This window comes from Chanos chanos, chromosome 12 (assembly GCF_902362185.1).
Source record: "Chanos chanos chromosome 12, fChaCha1.1, whole genome shotgun sequence".
NCBI lineage: Eukaryota > Metazoa > Chordata > Actinopteri > Gonorynchiformes > Chanidae > Chanos > Chanos chanos.
In genome coordinates this window covers 6,096,682-6,116,445 of record NC_044506.1, presented here as the reverse complement: position 1 = coordinate 6,116,445, position 19,764 = coordinate 6,096,682, and positions in this window count along the sequence as shown.

Here is a 19,764-nt window from a genome sequence, read left to right as displayed (position 1 = left end):
GTGTTCATTCACCTGGTTTCACCCTCTGTGTTATATGTTCTCTTCTGTCACTCTCGCTTTCACTCTATTTCTGGCTTTTATTTGAATGTTTTATTGCTTCATTCAAAAAAGATCTCTCTCTCTCTCCACACACACACACACACACACACACACACACACACACACACACACACACACACATTAAAGCTTTCTGCCTTCCCTGTAATATTAACAATGGCTCAGATTTCAGATTTCTCCTTACTAAACCATATAAGGTAATATAAGAAACAGTTACTGAAAACTGAATTTTTTTTTTTTTTATATGAACAGTCATTTTATATTTTTAGTCTCTCATATTTGTTTATAGTCTCTCATATACGCAATGCTTTTATCAAACAAATGGTATTACCACAGCGCCGTTCGACAGCCTCCTTAGTTATCTGTGCAAAACGAAGCACCAGGTGTTGATTTGTTTGTGCGCAAGCGTGTGTGTGTGTGTGTGTGTGTGTGTGTGTTTGCAGGTGTGTGTGTGCTGTGCAGCTGGCCCTGCCCTGTTGTTTGTTGTTGTTTTGTAAAAACAGGCTTTCTGCTTTATCTCCCCTGTTTGTTTTAACGTTCCCTCCTCTCTTGCAGACAGACGCACAGACACGACTCTCTGCTTCCTGTCTCTGGCCTAGTTTGTAATTAGCGCTGTGCTTTTTGCCTACGCCATGCTACACTCATAAACACACAGCACTGCTAAACCCACGCTCCACTTCACATCACAGTCTCACACACACACACACACACTAACACATACATGCATGTGTGCTCATGCACAGACACACACGCTCTCTCTCTCTCTCTCTCGCTCTCACATACACACACGCACCCAGAAAAGCACTCACACAGACATACAAACACACATGTGAACAAGCATTAATATTTACACACACACCACACACACACGCACACAAGTGCACACACAGACACACACACACACACACACACACACACACACACACACACAGACACACACACACACACACACACACACACACAGAGCTTTCCTCTATTCTCTTTGAAGGCATTATCACATTTCCTCTCTACTGGCATGACGAGAGTTCCAAAGTTCATCCGTCTCCTCGGATTGATGCTGGCAAATGCAATGTTCCATGGTCTCCTCCTCAGGATACTTCTATTCATTCACTCTCTCTCTCTCTCTGTGTGTGTGTGTGTGTGTGTGTTTCATGACTCCGCATTGGCACATTACACTTCTGTTGCCTGACAAAGCAATAAATCCCCTCAAACAAGGCTGAGACACCAAAACCAAGTATCAGAGAAAACGTGAGCAGTGAACGGAGGTAACTCAGGTGATGGAGAGATGGTGCGCGTGGAGAAGAGATAAGGAACAGACAGGGGCTACATGGAGAAGAGAAGAGAAGAGAAGAGAAGAGAAGAGAAGAGAAGAGAAGAGAAGAGAAGAGAACTGGTGGTAAAACAGAAAAAGTCTATAAAAAAAAAAAAAAAGACGGCGATTGAGCTGGAATTAAAAAAAAAAAAGATAAAGAAAAAACCCCCAACAATAACAACTAAATAGGAGGAGAAAAAACCGTAGAACCTACAACAGGGAAATCCAGAATCTCCAGTACCGTCAAGGCAACTGGTCTAAACTAATCACACGCCCACTGAGGCAGTTCTTCCAGCTCACCAGCATTAGCTTCTGCATATCCTCGCCTTATTAAGGCCACACTCATTTTAGGAACGGAGAGGAGGGGGGTGGGATTAAAGAAGATTTAAGTTTCCGTCGCAAAACTAATTAGCAACGTCTGCCTAACGAGAAATTCGCTGTGAGCGTGGGAGGCCAGTTAAACGCACCCCCCCCCCCCCCCCCCATCAGATCCATCCATCCACTCCCTCTGGTGTGGGCCACCAAAACACATTGAGACAAGTCCTCAGTGTCTAATACGTACACCCATACAATACTGCCACTGCCACAGGAGGGGGCGGGAGCGTGTGTGTGGGTGGGTGGGTGGAGGAGGGGCACGGGGTGGGGGGGGGGGGGGGTGTTGGGGGTCAGACAGATGGATGCAGGTGCAGGAGGCTTAGGCAGAGGTCTTCCCGGATTGGATAGACGGCTTGGTCACGTGATACGCGCCTTTAAAGAAAGTTGTCCGTCTTTTTTTTTTTTTTTTTTTTTTTTGAAAAATGTGCTTTAATCTGTGTTTGGGAGCTTAGTCATGCCTTTCTGCCTGCTCTGCTCAACCCTGCTGGTTTTTATTCACTCGCCACGGCTTGCATACAAACACACCCAAACACTCACCAGAGCTCTGCTAGCCTGTGTCGGAAAAGACCCGCAATCAACAGCATTGTTTATCCGTTTACTTGTTTATGGCCGCCAATAAATACAATTTCCTTATTCTGTACTGTTGTCCTCCTCGGCCATTGATTGCTAAGGTCTGGCAGAAAGGCCTTGCCCAGAGAGTCCACTATTCAAGGTTAAGGATTGTCACTTCTCATTAGGGACTTGCACCCTACCTTCTCCACCTTACGCCCCCCCCCTTTGTTCCTGTCTTTCTCTGCATCGACAGGGTGTCTCCACAAGCCAGTGTCAGCCTGCAAGACACAAGTCCCCAAAAAGCCTTAAATCCAAACACCCCTGATTTCGGCACCCTGACCGCCCTTCGACGACGTCCTCATGAGCGTTGTCAATTCAATTAGTCTCTTCGGTTTATTCTGCTATCACATGGTCTATCTTCATTTAATAAAAGCATTCTCACAAATTTTCTACTGTGGTCTAATTTCTGAAAACCTGCACGAGTCTTGTAAGACTAGTTTAGTCCATGCTCCTGTTTAAAGCTACAATGCAAAGCCTGAATTTCGATATGTTTTTTAATAGATCCAAACAGACAGTTGATCTGAGCTTGTAAAACAGCTGGTATAGACTTACAGCGTGAGCTCTCAAAGTATTAGACATACACACACACACACACACACAAACACACACACACAGACTGCCAATGCACCAGACAAAACACACGCCGTTCTCTATAATCTGTATACATAGCATAACAGAGAGGGAGAGAGAGAGAGAGAAAGAAATAGAGGGAGAGAGGGAGAGAGGCAGTCATCATCCATCACTGAGAAAAGGCCATATTTGTGAATATGTAGTGCATCTAAATCTGTTTGGAGAAGTGTTGCCCTTTAAAAGGCCATCAGAGAGTCTGTGTTTCTCACGCACTGTGTCATCTCTCTCTCTCTCTCTCTCTCTCTCTCTCTCTCGCTCTCTCTCTCTCTCTCTCTCTCGCTCGCTCTCTCCCTCGCGCTCTCTCTCTCTCTCTCTCTCTCTCTCGCTCTCTCTCTCTCTCTCTCTCTCTCTCTCTCCCTCGCGCTCTCTCTCTCTCGCTGGTCTGATATGCATCAAAGACAATTACATGGATAGGTGACTCCTATTAACACAGGTTGATCAATGTCAGGAAAGGAGGATTTGATAATAAAATCAATTTAACAATCAGTTCGCTAAACGAAGGGTGGTGATGTTGAAATGAATCTCTGGTGATCTGAAGATTAGTGATGTCCTTTCTCTGACAAGCAGGGGGTGAGAAGAGAACCAGGGCACTGAATACTTCAGCCCAGCCTGCGTCCTGTCACAGGGGGGAAATGAAAGTGGACAGACGGTACTGTTATGATAACAGAGTGGACTGGACTCATGAGTAAATCTGTCTTGTCACAAGGTAAGTCTGTTTAAAACCGGGGTTTTCATTTTTTTTTTGTTTGTTTGTTTGTTTGCTTTAGTTTGCTGAATATAAGATGGAAGAGATTTATGTGCTCAAAATGTGTATGAGTGTACTTGTGTGAGTGTGTGTGTGTGTGTCTGTCTAGCTGTCTGTATGTCTGTTTGACTGTGTCTGTGTGTGCGTGACTGCGGGTGTGTGTGTGCGTGTGTGTGTGAGAGAGAGAGAGAGAGAGAGAGAGAGTGTAAATGAGAGAGTGGGAGTCAGAGCACAGTTTGGGAGAGGTGCTCTGTTGCACTGTTGCACTGTTGAGACTAGTTGCAGTACCAGGCAACGTGCTGCAGTCAACCACAGGCCTGCGGGGAGTTGTCAATCAAACCCATCTCCCCAAACACAACACAAACCCCTCCCCTTTCTGATCTGAGTCATCATTCTCCAGGAGTACAACTGTTGAAGAAGAGGACTTGAAGGAGAGGTAGTTCTTTGAAGGAAGTAGCCACAGCACTGCAAGCTGAAGGTTCTATTGATCCCGAAGAAGCCAAGGATTCCAACGTTAAGTTGGCTCCCACAAAAGATTCCACTGCTTTGTGATATCACCACACTCCTCTTCATATGTCATACATTATTCTTTTAGTCATAATACCAGATTCATTATGAGCAGATGCCGTGTCGTGCGCACACACGCACACATGTGTGCACACACGCGCGCACGCACACGCGCACACACACACACACACAGCAGGAATGGGAGAGAGAGAGAGAGAGAGCATGGGAGAGAGTCTAAAAAAATCTTTACTGCACTGTAGCCTGCAGCAGAGAGAGAGAGAGACAGAAAGAAGGGGGAGAGAGAGAGAATTATTCAGTGCAATGAGAGGTCACAGCTACAGGTATCGGCACTGTGGATTTTTCCCTCCCGCATCTCAAAGATGTAACATCGCCGCCTGGAAAAGGAAGAATAATGATGGAATTATGCTTTAAGGTCATTCCGCGCCAAAATTATTCCTGCCGTTCTCATTTGACAGCTGTCTGAAATGCATCCATAAATTACAGTTGTTGACTATTGACAAACACTAGGCTTCAAAGCTAGTCATTCTCAAGAGAGATGGAAATTAGCTCAGATATTGATGGCACTTCTTAAAACTTTTATCATCTCTGCATTGGCTTCTCACTCAAAGAGAGGCTCCACTTTTTTGTGTCAATACCAACTGAATTTCGCCTTCTTTTTCGTGAAATATTTAATGCTCGAATCTACTTAACAGAACTTATTCAAAGCAAACTTTTTGCGGTGAATCTTTTGTTTGACTTTTTCAGCTCATCGGAGTAAATTGTCTCTGTCTGCCCGACACCGTAGCTCTTCAGCACACACACACACACACACACACACACACAGGATGGTGTAAATGGGACCGAATTATTGAACTTCATTTGTGTTGAAAATGTGAATCATGAAACTTGATGTGTGTGCGTTCACACTCACACAAACCCCCACTCTAAGAAAAAAATGAACAGCATCCCTAAGAATCAGCCCAGCTTATACACACACACACACAAACACACACACAAATATATATATATATATACACACACACACACACACTCAGTTTTGAAATAGTTCAGCCTACATCTTTGAATTTTGTCAAATTTGGTCAGACGCAATGAGACCAAGTAGAACATGACTGTTCATGACCATGTAAACCTGCTCAAAGGAGGTGACAGACATGAGGCAGTAACAGCAGCATGTCTATGTAGGATTAAACTGTCCAAATGAAATCAATATGTCAATACATACACCTATAAATATACTATGAAACGTAATGTAATTCATTATAATAACATTTAGATAACATTGACATACTGTTAATAATAATAATAACAATAATAATAATAATAATAATAAAACTTTAAACCTGAAATGTTAGCTACCTCCGAAACTTAACCTACCCCCCATAACCCGTCTAGCTGTTATAACAGACCTACCCGTGAAGACCTCCGGGAAACGGCGTTCAGGTCCTTCGCTTTTAGACCATCGCTCATTAGTTAAATTCCCTGTCTGATAAATGGCAGAGCGATTGGGGAGATGAAGGGATGGATAGATCTTCACTGAGACGGCGAAAGAAGAAGAAGAAAAAAAAAAAGCGACTTCATGTATCATTCATCTCACTGGTCATTAACACTGCACGTCTGTTGGCATTTGTCAGCTCTTATTTTCTCCACAGCGTTTTGACTGAACGATGTGACATTGAAGGGCTCCCTTTCTCTCTCTCTGTCTCTCTCTCTCTCTCTCTCCTTATCTATCTATGTGCATTTTTTGAAGAAGCAAGAAGGAGTGAGGAGCAGTGTCAGGTATGTATTGTAACAAATTGACAAACCATTGAACTCAAGGACGAAAGCTCACAGATCAGTTTAGGATTATTCTACAAACCTGCCAGATAAAACAGGCAGTTTTACTGTCTTGATTACACCGAGTTCGTCTTCAGCACAATTCTGACGTAAACATTTTTATAAACATACTCATCTGAAACTAGACCTTAGCCGTTTCTCAATACGAAGTACGCCAAGTACTCCTGTTCTTGGGAGTTTGGACTCGCAAGTTCAATTCGGGAAATTTGGGTGGAATGCATTCTGGGAAACTTGACTCCCCAAGTTCACACAAGTCACCTACTGATGCATCCTTGATAAAACCCACGAATCGAGAACACATCCGGGTATTTGATCTGTTCTTGGCTAGATGTGAACTTTGTAATGGAACTGCACTTTTGCCGTGAACAAGTCCACGAGAACGCAAGTACATAGAAGAACGCATATTGAGAAACGGCGGTTGACTTATCTAAGTCTGTAAAATCAGTCATTGATCAGCCACAATGTCGATACAAACCTTTATTTTACCCCTTTAGCTTCAACAAAAAAGTCCCATGATGCAACCGTGCTGCCATCTCAGCGTATTTTCCATTTCTGTCACTTAATTGTTATTCTGATACAGTCCGTGTGTCTGCGAGGGGTTTGAAGTGCGCTAATGAGTTGGGTTGATTTTTTTTCAGAAGGTGTGCGCTGAATATGTGCTGCCTCAGTCAGCTGTTCTGTGTATCTTCTCTCCCTGCCTCTCCGCAGGCTTGTCAAAACAGACGACGTTCAATCTATTGTTGTTATTTCTGGCGAGCTCGCGCTTTTTGTGTTTTCTCCCCCGTTGAGCGGATGTAAGGCCGTTTTTTTTTTAATCCCCTTGTCGAACACCGTATGATTATGAAATTTTACAAATGAACAGAGCAAGGTTGGACTTGCATCAGTTGAAAGTCGTTTTATCAACAGATTTTTTTTTTCTTCTCCTGTCTGCATAACCCACTGTAGACACGCCATGTGTTGTAATCGTGATCTGTCACTTCGTTAGCTTGTCTGAATCACACGCAGCTTACTTTAAGAGAGCATACTTTGGACACGTTCCGCTGAGACCTCCGAAGTTATTTGTGTTGGAAAGACGCTCGTGCGTTTTGCATTGGGCATTGCAACGTGGTCCTGTTTTCCTGTGCCTGTCATGTTTCATTTCACGTGGAGCGACGTGTTTGTGCAAAATATATGGTGTTTGGAATAAACAGGTTCTCATTTTTGGTTTGTTTGTCTTGACAAAGCAGACAAGTATATGTCTATTTATGCTGTATATAAATTTCAAACTTGATTCTTTAACGAGTATATTGAGCTGTGTAATATTGTTAGCTTGGTTTTTAAGGACCAGTTCAAAGCCTCTTATTCCCTAAGAGGGTCTGGCGAGAAGTTGATTGATAAAACCAGCAAAGAAACAATCCAGATTTTTTGCCTCTGTTTGCAGAACCTGACTGTGTATGCCTGTTTTAGTTGGCGTGAGAGAGCTGCATTAGAAGCTAATTACCAAGGAAAGACCTGCATTCTCTTTCATTGATTTCTCTCTCTCTCTCTCTCTCTCTGTCTCTCTTTCCCTTCTTTGCAGGGGATTACAGCTCACTTTCACAGGCCCGTTCCAGTTGTGCTAAATAATCATTTTCCCCTCAAGGCTGTGCCGCTGTTTTTTTTTTTTTTTTGTACTTATTTATTTATTTTTTTTTGTTCTCCTCACATGCATGTGAACTGCAGACAGTGTGACAGACTGCCCTTAAGGGGGCGGTAGAGAGAGAGAGAGAGCAAAAAGTGAAGGTCATGGTTAGGATATCCTTTGCGCTTTGACCTTTCAGGGTGGAGCTACAGGCCATGTTCCTTCTTACATGGTGTGTGTGTGTGTCTCCCTGCAAGTTGCAGTGAGAGTGCTTGCTCTCCACCCTCACTCACCAAAGTGTGTGTATATGTCACACGGTGTCACACAGTGTCACAAAGTGTAGAGTACCTGATCCAAACCCAATGACAACCCAATACACACCTCAGGAACAGACATGTTCACTGCCACTCTGAGTCCTGTGCAAAACACCTTTGCACATCACAAACTCTCTTCCTCATGTGCACACACACACACATACATACACTCTCTCTCTCGCTCTCTCTCTCTCTCTCTCTCTCTCGCTCTCCTGCTCTTTGGCTATCTCTCTCTCTCTCTCTAATCACTGATTACATAATACATGACTCATTTCCACACTCACACATGCACACACACTGGCACACACATATATACAATGCTTGTGCTGAAATATAAACCGTAACTGTTTCATTAAAAAAGGGGTGGGAGGGGGTGATTCAATATCACAGAACATCAAAATATTTTATGTGAAAGGAAACATTTTGCTTCTGGGGAAAGTAATAACTTCAATCTCCAAAACTTCTCCAGAGTGGAAGGTTTTAGCTTAAAAAAAAAAAAAAAAAAAGTACCACACTTCTAAATATTCTGTGACTTTTTCCAACATTCTGCCGTCAAGTTTTACACAAAAACAGGTGTACCACCCTGAGTTCTTAACAAGCACTTATCCCCCTATTCCAAAAGTGAGAAAAGAGAAGAAACGTGGGTAAGGAGTGACACGTTAAGTCCCTCTGTGGAGAGAGTCTTTGATAAATGGGACTGTTTTTGAGGGCTGCTGCTTCTGTAATGACATCCTACAGGCTACAGCGGTCACACTGCCTGCCTTACACACACACACACACACACACACACACACACACACACACACACACACACACACACACACACACAAACTCCTGTATAAAGCATCATTCTATAGACCTCACACACACACACAAACACACACACACACACACACACACACACGCACACACACACACACACACACACATTCCTTGCATCCTGTCTAAAACACAATTCTGTATACTTCACAAACTCTCTCGCTCTCACACAGGCATTCACACACTTGCACATGTATAAAAAACACCACACAAAGCGACATCCCCCCACACTCAAAGTCTGTATGAAACATGTACTCTACATGCTTCATAACACTAAGCACAAACTACCTAACACACAAACACACACACACACAAACAGGAACACTGTCTCTGTCATTCACACACATTCCCCCATACAAACATCCAGTTGCATGCTCACACTCACAGATACTCTCCATAACACACACACCCACACATACACACACACGCACAGATACAAACTCTCTCTAACACACATACAGAGAGAGAGAGAGAGAGAGAGAGAGTCAGAGAGACAGAGAGAGACAGAGAGAGTTCATAAAACAAGGCCTTTTTAAGTTAGGGTAGTGGTTGGATGAGGACTGGTGGGGTATATCAATCACACATAGAATTGAGGTCAACCAGGGCGCAGAATACGCATCCGAAACAATTACATTCCTTCATCAGGCCACACAGTACTACGAGCTTGTGTGTGAGTGTGTGTGTGTGTGTGTGTGTGTGTGTGTGTGTGGTGTGTCGGGGCAATAGCATTGTGAGCATGAGAGCTATCACTAACAGGCCTCTGAATCTTCTCTGACAGAAGACAGAGAGACTGACTTTCCAATGCCCAGAAACTTTACCTCCAATCCACAGTCAGGCTGGAGGCTGTCAGGATTGAGTTAAGAGAGAGATAGATTAGCGAGACAGATAGATAAATAGAGACAGATTAATTAAATAATCTAAACTACTGAAGTCTGATTGCCAGTCATCTGTTGGGTTTCTGCTTATGATTGAAAGCAAACTAACAAACTAATTAGACAAAAAAAAAACAAAAGAAACTGTGATTTGTACCATTATATATCTCTGGAGTCAGTTTGGGGTCAGGCTTTTCATTCACTGGTGAAGTAACAGTGAACTGTCATAATCTGGGTTCAAACCCCCAAACCCCTGGTTAGTGCCGTTACTCGACTGCACCCTAGGCCTTTATATGGGTTATAACAATGTTGTGCACATCTACACGGTGGGTATTTTTAAAAAGAAAATGTATCATTTTTTTAATGCCTAGATATGGTATCTGAGGAAATCTTTTAGGTCAAAAGTATTTTACAGCTTTATGTAGAATGCAAGCAACAGCACTGAAATCCTGTGCAATTTTTACATTGTCTTTGTAAACTGATTTCTTTATTTCAACATCAAGTGATCAAAGAGTTTTGATTCAAATGACAAGAAAAAACAAAAATACAGATTTTTACATTGATTTCCCCCCCTCTGTTTATAATACCAAGTGAACACGTCTAAGAAGCACACACTTGGCTGCTCCTAGCTTTTTCCGTTTTTACAAAGGTCAGTTCACAACCGGTCTAATTAATTAGCTATTTAAGCATCAGTGAAGTTGTGAGCCTTGGGCTAGAATTCAATAATAACACAGAATTTTTTACATGGATGAGCTAGTGTCATATCAGACCAGTTCAGTTCAAATCGCTCCTTTTGGAAAAGAGAGAAGATTTGTCTATCATGCTGTGTCTGTGTGATTAGAATGGAAGTCTGGGAGTGACCGGTGATGCGGTTTATCACTGGTCACTCTGTTGCTCACACACACACACATGCACACACACACACTCACACACACGCAAACACACTCACACACACTCACACACACACACACACGCACACAAGTACACAACACACACACGCACACACTCTCACAACACACGTAAACACACTCACACACACCAGACACACTCACACACACACACAGACACACACACACACACACGCACACACCCACACACACTCACACACAACACACGCAAACACACTCACACACACCACACACACTCACACACACGGACGCACATACCACTTCTCTATTGCTATTTACTGAAAGGGTGATCACTCCTTCTCTATAGTTTCGTTTTGTCTTTCTTTTTCTCTCTTTTCTCTATCTGATATACAGACACACTCTCTCTCTCTCTCTCTGTTTAATACAGGTTTTGTATCACTTTTCCAAGACAAACTTCCAATGAGACTGCAGCTAAGCACAAAGCGCTCAGCCATGCACTGGTTTAAGGTTATGCAGTAGTTTAAAGTCTCTCTCTCTCTGTCTCTCTCTCTCTTTCTCTCTCTTTCTCCTTTTACCTCTTCACCATGGGACTCTATCTGGACACTTCTAAGTACAATCAACTCTTCAAAGAGACTTGAGACTTCCAGTGGTTAAGTGTTTAAGACATGGCCCGGAGGTCTTTTTGGACTTCTCATTACAGGTTCCTCTCCTCCCTGACTGAAGCTCATTTCAGTGCATTTGAAGAGTGCTGCTCGGTGCCAGGGAGCCGGGGCACTGCCCAGCATCCTGTACCTGCCCTGGCCAGGCCGGAACCTCTCTCAGGTGGGTCTGATGGATGAGCTGCAGCTGGGTCCATGTCAGCGAGAGAGAGAGAGAAAGAGAAAGGGAGAGAGAGAGAGAGAGAGAATAAAAAAGAGAGAAGCGTGGTGAAGAGGCAGACACAGAAACAGGGAAGAAATAGAACAGAAATAGAAAGAGTTATGGTAGATGATAGATAGATGGATAAAGTTACAGAGAGAGAAAGAGACAGACAGAGAGAGAAAGATAAATAAGATAGAGAAAGAATGAGTGTGTGTGTGTGTGTATGTGTGTGTGTATGAGAGAGAGAGAGAGAGAGAGAGGGAGAAAGAGAGAGAGAAAGAGAGAGGGAGAGAGAGATAAAGAGAGAGTCAGAGAGAGAAAAAGAGAGAGGGAGAGAGACAGAGAGAGGGAGAGAGTAAGAGAGAGATAAAGAGAGAGACAGAGAGAAAAAGTGAGAGGGAGAGAGTAAGAGAGAGGGGTGATTCCTCTAAATGAATTCCTCTAGCACTGCTGTGTGATGTATAATGTATTGTAAATGTAGCAGATTGAGTCTATTAGAGCCATAGCTAATGAAAGCACGCTGATTAGCAATCTCCCAATGTCTCCACACCATATGCCAGTCTGCCCTCATTGCCTGCCACTGAGTGATACACACACACACAAACGCACTCATACCACACCAAAAAACACAAACACACATACACATACACACACATACACTCACACACACATACACACACTCTTCATGCTCATACCACAACAAAAATACACACACACACACAGACACACACATACCCTCATACCACAACACACACACACAAACACACACACATACCCTCATACCACAACACACAAACACACACACACACACCCTCATACCAATCAATCACATACCACAAACACATACAGACAAGCAGATAAATACACATGCACATACATACACACAAATGTAGACAACCAGACTAAACTTCCAGACCTGATCAGACTAAACACTAAACCTCCAGATCAGATTAAACCTCATCCAGCATAGGAATGATCCTCCTCATCCCTCTGTCCACATCTCTCTGGTGGTCTCTTCATTCATTCACTCATTTCTCTTTCTCTCTCACTGTATGTTCCAACTGCCATTGACCCCCCTGCCCTCACTTCCTCCATCTCTCTCTCTCTCTCTCTCTCACACACACACACACAAACACCCTGCTCTCTCTCTCTCTCTCTCTCTCTCACACACACACACACACACACACCCTGCTCTCTCTCTCTCTCTCTCTCTCTCACACACACACACACACACACACACACACACCCTGCTCTCTCTCTCTCTCTATCTCTGTCTCTCTCACACACACACACACACACTCTCCCTCTCTAGCGGTTGATGTGTATGTAGTCAGTCTCTGCTCCCTGGCCGTGAGACGCGGTCTGTCTGTTCTTTCTCTGACACTGACAGAGAAGGGATGGATTCCTGGCTGCCCCCTCTGCTCCCGTATCCCCCCCCCCCCCCCCCCCCCCCCCGTACCGCGTGGCCAGCCGTCAGCGCTGTCTGAACCCTCCCCTGACCCCGCGCTCTCCGTCCACTCGCTCACACCACTCCCACTCATTCCCCGTCCCACCAGATGGCCACACATGTCGGCCCTCCAGTTGTTCATTCCGCTGTTTGCCCTACGGTTACAGTGTGGTTGTATGATTTGGTATGGTATGGTTTCTCTAGCCCAGAAAAAGGCCCTGTCATTGCCTATGAAGTGATTTATGGCCTGAAACTTGCACTGAGGTGATAAAGACCAGAACACTCAAAGATTGCCTTGGTTCAAACTTGAAGTCTAACCATCGATCTAACGTCTAAACTGCTAAACCTGAAGTCGAGCCCTCAATCTAAAGTCTAAACCTCTAAACCTGAGGTCTAAGGTGAAGCCAGTCTAAAATGCAAACCTCTAACTTGAAGTCTAACCCGCAATCTAAAATGGAAACCTCTAAATCGAAACCTCCGAGTCCAATCCTAAACCATAAGCCTAACCGTTGAAATCTGACGTCTAACCCTGTAAAGCTGAAACGTACCCTGCAACCCAATCCCAATCCGGGTCTAATGCTGTAAATCTAAACTATACTATACCCTGAAGTCTAACCTTAAACCTAAAATCAAACCCTCTAAATCAAGAGTCTGGGCCAAAGTCTAACCCTAAACACGGTCTAAACCCCAAAAACCGAAAGTGTACCCTGAAGTCTAGCCCTAAACCTAAAGTCAAACCCTTAACTTCTTAAAGTCGTACAGTAAACCCTAAACCTTAGCCTGTCCCTTATCTAATCCTGATTCTTTACCTTTGACCCAAATTTCTGTGTCTCCGCCCTGTTCTGCCCTCAGAGTAACTTCAGCTCCATTAATCTCCACTGTGCTATTATTATGATCGGGCGGAACGGAGACGGAGAGCACAGGGCTGTAATCATAAGGGCTGATTATCAGTCAGTGACAACCACTCTGCTACCGAAGAGGGCTGAGGAAAGAGAGAGAGAGAGAGAGAGAGAGAGAGAGAGAGAGAGAGAGAGAGAGAGAGAGGGGAAGAGAATGAGGGAGGAATCCCATTATCTGTGATAGCTGGATAATGGATTTAGCGTATGTGGTGGTGTTTTATTTGCAGTGAGTGAGTGTGTGTGTGAATGAGAGAGAGAGAGAGAATGATCATTGTTGAGAATGTTGTAATGATTATAGTGGGTTGGGCCAATGTAAAGAGGAAAACTCATTTAAGAGACAGACACATAGAACAGGAGCTATCAGTCGCTAATGCAGAGCTAACATCAGCCATACCTCTCGAGTCAGCAACTCTCTCTCTCTCTCCCTGTCTGTCTTTCTCTCTGTCTCTCTCAGTCTTTCCCTCTCAGTCTGTCTGTCTGACTCTCTCTGCTCCCTCTGTCAATGTCTTGCTCTTTTTGCCGGTTTGTTATTATTGTCATTACAGAGCACTTGTTTATCAGACAATTTAATTCTGTGAAATGACATGGACTGGTTTGGACGCGCAAATGACCAAATTACAGTGTACAGCTAAGGTCACCTTGGCTCGCGCACACACACACACACACACACACACACACACACACACACACACACACACACACACACACACACATTATTTCCCCTCCTCTCTCAAGCCACAGTCAGAGATACCTAGCTGTAAGTTGACTTATTACAGTATTCATCTGTATACCTAACACACACACACACACACACACACACACACACACACACACTGTGTGTCTGGCATCTGAGCTTGGAGGACTACCGGCACACAACACGTTCAGCTAAACAAACTCAACATGTCCTGAACATTACTCTTGGAGACATACAGTTTACCATCATTAATACCTGTCGCACTCTTTAAACAGGGCTTCCATCAGCCATTTGGACGTCTGTGACCGTGTTTTTGCTGAGACTGTGTGAAGGTGAAAATGACATTTAGACTACGTCTAAAACTAAACATTGGAGATCAGACTGACCGCACAGATACACATCAAGTCTAATCTAAAAAAAAACCCATGTCTGTAAAAGTCTATGTAGAGATGGTACAATGAAGGTGTAGCTACTTCTTGTGTGTGTGTGTGTGTGTGTTAGTGAATGTGTTAATGTTGTGGTTAGGTCTACATGGTTTTGTCGTTGTGTGATGGTACAGCAGCTGTGTGTGTGAGTGCATGGATGTTGCATCGCAGTTGCTATGTGAATGTGTGTACGCATGTGTGTGTGTGTGTGTGTGTGTGTATGATGTCCCTTGTGCTGCTCTCTGGGTCCTTCTTAATGGTTTCCGTCTGCTGCTGACACCTCGTTCAAGATGCATCATTGTAACCGCACAACCGTTACCAGCCAGGCAAGCATGTACGTGTGACGCATTTTAACACAAGGCGCACGCGTATGCTTGTGTGTGTGTGTGTGCGTGTGCGTGTTTGTGTGTGTGTGTGGGGCTTTATGGCCTGTGTTGCACACTCACTCATACATAAATGCATGCGGTAAAAAATGGAAAGCATTTAAAACATTTGGTCTCGCTCTCTTTAGAAAGCTCTCACGCAGCTGTTGCCATGTTAGGAAGCATGTTAAAAGACAGTTTGCGACATGCAAGTTGTATGCTCGACAGCCTTAGATCAGATGCCAGGCTGATACTTACAGGTTGTTGTTTGCAGAAAGATGCATGCGTAGTTCTGTTCATGTTTGATTACATTAAATGTCATGTCAGCCCCATAGCCATAGCTCCTCATGGTACACACAGGCCATTCGATCTGCCCTTAACCGGGTACAGATCCGAGGCAAAGATGCCATAAAAAAAAATAATAAAAAAAAAAAAAACTAAAGGAGGTTTTTATATTGTCTGTGGGAGATAGATTCCCCAGTTTAATTAAAACATGATGGCGTTATCCTGCGTAGAGTTCATTTCATTTTTCCTCGTACTACAGATGTTTACAGTCTATGAATTCATCCTTTTTCTTTCACGTTTTCACGTCCGCGCGCTTACCATTCATTCTCACTCGTTCTGTATCTCTCTCTCTCTCTCTCTCTCTCTGTCTGTCTGTCTCTCTCAGTGTTGTACGGATAGGTAGTGCATGAGTGGTCCACTCTGGGTAGTTTTTTTTTCTTTTCTTGGAGGGCTGTCCGTGTGTCTGCCCGAGCAGAAAGCTCATTACTGTCAGTGGAGGAGCTCAGGGGCTTAATTAAGGCCTGTTCATTTTCCTGCCTGCGTAAGGACACACTTTGGCCCCGTCATTTTTCATTATTAATACTTTAACACCGCTGACCGACGGACAGCCCCGAGACGGGGGACTTTTCAGGCCCTGTCTATTAACACCCCCCACCCCCAACCCCACCCCCCCGAGCTGCTCGTGGAGTTTAAGCCCCAAGACCAGGGACCCAAAGATCTCACTATGTATGAATATTAATCTTCACCTTTCGTCATTTGGGGACTCGCTAGCGCCCCCCTGTGGAGTAACACGGCAGGGGTTGGTGACACCTACGCGACCTCTACAAAAGACCTCTGACCTCTGACCCCTGTTCTGTCTCTGCATACATCCCCCTGGAGAATACCCACAATGCCCGGCGTTCAGACCATTCAGGTGTTTCCTGATGTCCTGTTCGTGCCGGTTCCTCTGTGACTGAGCCAGGGTCAATTAAAACCCACACCCTAATAGATCAGCCAGTTACAATCTTGCAGTGTAGAGAGAGAGAGACACACACATACACACACACACACACACACACACACAAATACACATAAACACGCTCTCGTGCTCAGAACAGCAAGATAAGACGCTTTTCTCATCTCCGCTTGCTGTCCATCCACATTTCTTTCCAACTTTCTCTTTCGTTTTTTTTTTTTTTTTTATAAACGTTCTGAATACAAATGAAACGCGCTCTTGTTTTTTGCATGAAACGATAGGAACCTATGGATGATGGGCTGGCGTGCCTCTCACCTTGGGAGCCTTTTTTGAACGTGACACTTCTGAGGGGCTCTCTGATAGAAGAGGGGGACTCTTGCTGCTGCGACGCTTTAGCGTGACAATATGCATAAAACATAACCCAGGCAGGAAACTATAGGCATCTTCTCTTGCCCGGGAGCACCTGTACATCTCTGCTTTCATTACCCCGAGAGCTCAGAGAGGAAAGAGTGAGAGGACGATGCGCTCTCTCTCTCTCTCTTTCTCTCTCCATCTATACCTCTATCCATCCGTTCATTCCTCCTCCTGCTGCTATGTATGAGTTCATTCTCATGGCGTGTTATCCTCTGAGTTTTTCTTTTTCTTCTCTGTCTGTTTTTTTTTTTACCCTCTTCAGCCCCACAAGGTGACATTTTTCATCTTTTGCTGTGGTTGCTAAACTTGGGGTGAGGCCCTCTCTCTCTCTCTCTCTCCAGTAATGCTTTTTTTCGGACTTGATATGGACTTTCTGGTCTTCCTGTCCCATGCTTATCTGTTTCTGGTGAGATGAATCTTTCTCTCTGTCTTGTTCAGGGCCTATTCAGGTAAGCCTCTTTTTCTCTCTGATTTTGCTGTCTCTCCAATACGTCTCCTTCCGGCGTCATGCGTGAGCTCAGTTTCTCTCTCATCCATACGGTGATCTGATGAGGTCGGTTTAACTCTCTCTCTCTGTGTGACCTTGCAGTGGGGTAGAGACGTGTGGGGGTTTCTGGGTAAAACAGACCCAGAGCTGCTGACACCACAGTGTCACGTCTTCCCCAGTACCCACAAACCCCTGCTGCTGTTCTCCTGAGCCAGGAACTACGTCCTGTTTAATACCCCCCACGAGGGGCAGACCTTGCCCCTTTCGCTCTCTCTCTCTCTCTCTCTCTCTCCCCTGGACGAGCGAGAGATGTGAACAGTTCTTCTCACCTGCTGTACGTGTGAGGGTGAGGTTTCAGTAGAGGCATACACTCACGCTCACCGCTGCCTAAGGGTTAAAACAATTCTCTCAGGATTCTATTTTTATGTGTTTTACTAATTGCAGCTCTAAGGATATTAACCCAAGAGTATCTCTCCCTCTTTCACACACACACACACACACACACACACACACACAAGGAAGTCACACAAGGTACAAGGAGCCATCACAATTAACATTGTCTAGGCACTAATTATATGTAACAAATTCACTGAGTTTGATGTGTGTAAATGTCATCTTACTCAAATTATACCCTTACAAACAAAACAATAAATAAATAAACAAATGCAAAAATTAATAAACAGTACGCTGCACCAGCCCGTTGGGCTCCTCCCATTAAAAACTCCTCCAGAATATCATCATTTCAACTAAAACGACACATTTATTTTCCACTCCAATAATTAAAAGCAAATTGGATTTAAAACTAGAAAAAAAAAACCATATCACAACATTAGAAAGGTGGGGGGGTTTTTTTGAGTTCTTAAACTTTTTCAGTGGGCAAAAAAAAAAAAAAGAAAAAAGAAAAAGAAAAAAACTTCAACAGTGACAGATGCCAAATTCCTATTAAAAGTTACTCAACCCCTCCTGACTTTTGGAAAAGTTGTTTGTCTAATTGTTGTTATGTATTGGAGGTGTGAATACTCAGGAGCAAGGAGTCTCAGAGCTGGGGGAAGGTCTGATCAAAAGGCCGGCGTTGACGGATAAATGATCCAGCTGGAAGCGGGCCCCTCTCCCAGGTGCCAGGGAGACCCGTGGTTCCTCTTGGCCAGAGGGATAGAACCCTGAGCCATCAAACTCCACACAAACCTACTGCTTCACCTGCCAGCTCCATGAGGAGGGCCATCAGAACTTTAATTACTCACCCACAGCAAACACACACCTCGTGCTGGACCTGTTTTACAACACACACACACACACGCGCGCTCTGGGTACATGAAAAATAACACACGCACTTGTTTCTGTATCTTCACAGACTGCACGATAAACAACACACACACACACACACACACAGCACATAACACACTCATATCTGTGTGTTACATACTGTTATTTCACTACTTGAAAAATGGCAAAAAAAAATAAAAAAATAAAATAAGGGAGTAAAGGGAGAAGATCTGGAGTCTTTGCTTTAAAAGATATTGTATTATATGTCCTAGAATTACTGAACGATATGTTAGAGCCTCACACATAGTTACAACATAATCCTCAGTCAACTCTGAACACAGGTCTCACGTTTGTTTGTGCACTTTTACAGTGTAACTGTTGCAGTGTGTAACCAATCTGTTTACGTATTTCTCATATTTCAAGTTTATCCAGTTTATCTAACTGGCCTGGGTCCAGAACAGGCAATCAGCAAAAACCATTAATCATATTCAAAACAACATCCTGTTACCTTCATTTGTCAGAAAAAAAAAAAAACCCAGCAAGTACATTAGTGTCTGGCTTCAAAACCCTGCCAACAGCCAAAGGGTGTAAATTAAATTCACATTAAATAACGGAGGTCTGAGTGGTCCAGGTTTGGCTGAGGACCAGGAAATAACTAAATCAGAGACAAAAAAAACAAAACAAAAAAAAAAAACAAAACACGTGCGTTACCTCTTCAATCTTATTTTTTTTTCCTGCTTTTCAGCAGTGGTAATTACAGATTCATGGCACTGAGAAAAAGTAGGCAAACATTTTTCACACTCAAGGCACAACCAGACACGAATGTCAGATGACTCGTTTGAATCCAGCATATGTTGGAGCAGAGTCTCTCTGGACGGATTAATACTTGTTTTCCAGTCAGAAAGTCCACTTAAAAAGGTCTTTGAGCATAAATTCTGAAATGACTCATGTTTGTTGAGGTGGTTGATGAAGAGAGAAAAAAAAAGAGACAGTCCTGAGGCAGCTTTCTGTTTTACCTGTGAGAGACTAGAATAAGCATTCCAACCTCCAACTCTGAGGCGAGGGAGTAAAGAAAATGACAGAACCTTAAATTGGAGCCAACAGAA